The following is a 2,252-nucleotide window of genomic DNA, read 5'->3' on the forward strand; positions in this document are numbered from 1 at the left end:
AGACAGGTGATTAATAGAGCATAGAGGTGAGGAACCGTCTCAGTTTGACTTGTTTCCAGACAGCAGTTCTCACATCTGTATCATGTCTTGGACTCTGCTGTCTGTACAGTTCTACTCTGAATGTGATTGGATGGAGACACAGATTTGATCAGTCGCTGTCTGTCTGTTTTTTTTATTCCTATTTAATGCTTCATATTTAATTCACAGCTAAATCACGTCAGAGTCCCAAACTGATCAGCTTCATTTCAGCAGAGCTGTGATTTTTTTCTACCAGTCTGTCTTTCACTGAGCAGCTCTGTTGAGTCCGATAGTAAACTGGATCCAGAACAGAACTGGGTCCAGAGTCCTCATGTTCAGGTTTCTGTCGGCCTGCAGAGCTCCTGCAGCTCCTCCATGATGGAGGATAATAAAGCTCCAAGTGCAGGAAGTTTTATCTGTGCAGAGAGTCAATGTCCAGCTTTGGTTGTGATCATCAACATGCTATCATCCTGGTTAAACATCAACTCTACATTTAATACTGAGATCATTCAGTGAATCCAAAGAGTTCTTAGAACTTAGAGAGTAAAGTTAGTCCATCTGATGAACTGGGCTGGTGGCTTCCAGAGTTTGGTTTTAAAAGGTTGTTTTTACAGATGTATTAATATTATTTACATTTTGTTTAAAAGCTCAAATCTTAATGGTGTTCAGCCTTATGAAACTGAGCCTTTGATTTAATTCAACATATTGTTCATTTAAAATGTTCAGCAAATAATTTAGAACAGCTTTTATTTTCTACTTCATAATGGGGATAAATGTAATAAATAAAGGATAATGTAAAAATGAAAGTGTTTTTCTTGATTTTTCAAATTCAATCAACAGATATCTCATTAAAGATATGTGGAACAAAATAGTAGGCTCAAAATTTACACCACAAAAACCGATCAAAAACACAAACTCCTGACAAGACAGATGCTACTATTACCAGACACACCACCACAGTTCCAGACACTCTTAGGTTGAAACCAAATACATAGATGACAATAATAAACCACAATGATAATAATTCTGAGAAGAAAAAAGAAACCTTGTGAAATGAAGTGTGTGTGCCGCCTTAAACTGTGCTAATCCATGTCTAACACATACAGATGAAGAATAGATTAGTTCTATTACTCACCTCCATTTATAATCCGATTTTTCAAACTCTTATTCTTCCTCCTATTTTTTTTTCCTGTAGTCCAGGGATGGGGAAGCCCCCCTCTGGATATTTATATAAAGCCTAGACACTGTCCCTTTATTAGTCAGGTTTATATCCAATAGCCCATCTATCCACCCACTCTTGGATTCATGGGATAAGGAGAATGTCTTTAAAAAAAAGTCTTGAATCTAAAAGTATCTGAAGAAGTTAGTTTTTAAGGGGATTCCATGTTCCTTCTCCAGATGAGCAGACATAGTTACACCATATTTAATGGGGATAAATATAAATACTTGTTTGTCCCCCAATCAAAAACACTTTCTTTTAAAACACTTAACAGTAAAGTATTTTATATTGTTTATTCTTTAAAAACTCTTCACTATTATGTTATTTTCTAACCACTTCTAAGGTCCACATTTGTGTTACCATGTTTAATCTTTTCCAGCTATAACACCATAATTTCTTCATTGTGGGACAATAAAGGATTTTCTATTCTGTTCTATTCTATTCAAGAATGATAATCAAAAGATGCTGTAGCTCATTATTCCACATTATTGCTACTTTAAATTAGTGTTGCAACGATACCGATTCCAGTATCGGATGGGGCCCTGATACTGCCCTAAAATGATGGTATCAGTATCGGCGAGTCCCAACAAATAGGGCACCGATACCATTTTGAGAGCCATAACTTTATTCAACTATTGTCACCCATTCCAGGTAGGCAATAAAAATTTCTACTGGATTTACTTTGTATTAGATTTTTTTCCTGCTGCACAAAGGTAGACAGCAGCTTGTCAAAGACATGATGGCAATTACTTTACATTATTATGGTATCGTATCGGCCGATACTGCACAACCAGGTATCGGGTATCGATATCGGGGCCAAAAAATGGCATCGACACAACACTACTTTAAATGCTGACTTGAAATTATGCAAAATACTTAGTAACAAATTCTCTCACATACATCAAACCTTCCAACAAACTTTGTCTCCTCAGAGTTGCAGTCAGGACTGTAACTAATGGTACCATGCATGGGTGATTCTAGATATGGACCAACAGGAGCCAGTACCTCTGTTAAA

This window comes from Cyprinodon variegatus, unplaced genomic scaffold, assembly GCF_000732505.1.
Source record: "Cyprinodon variegatus isolate N-32 unplaced genomic scaffold, C_variegatus-1.0 Scaffold197, whole genome shotgun sequence".
Lineage (NCBI taxonomy): Eukaryota > Metazoa > Chordata > Actinopteri > Cyprinodontiformes > Cyprinodontidae > Cyprinodon > Cyprinodon variegatus.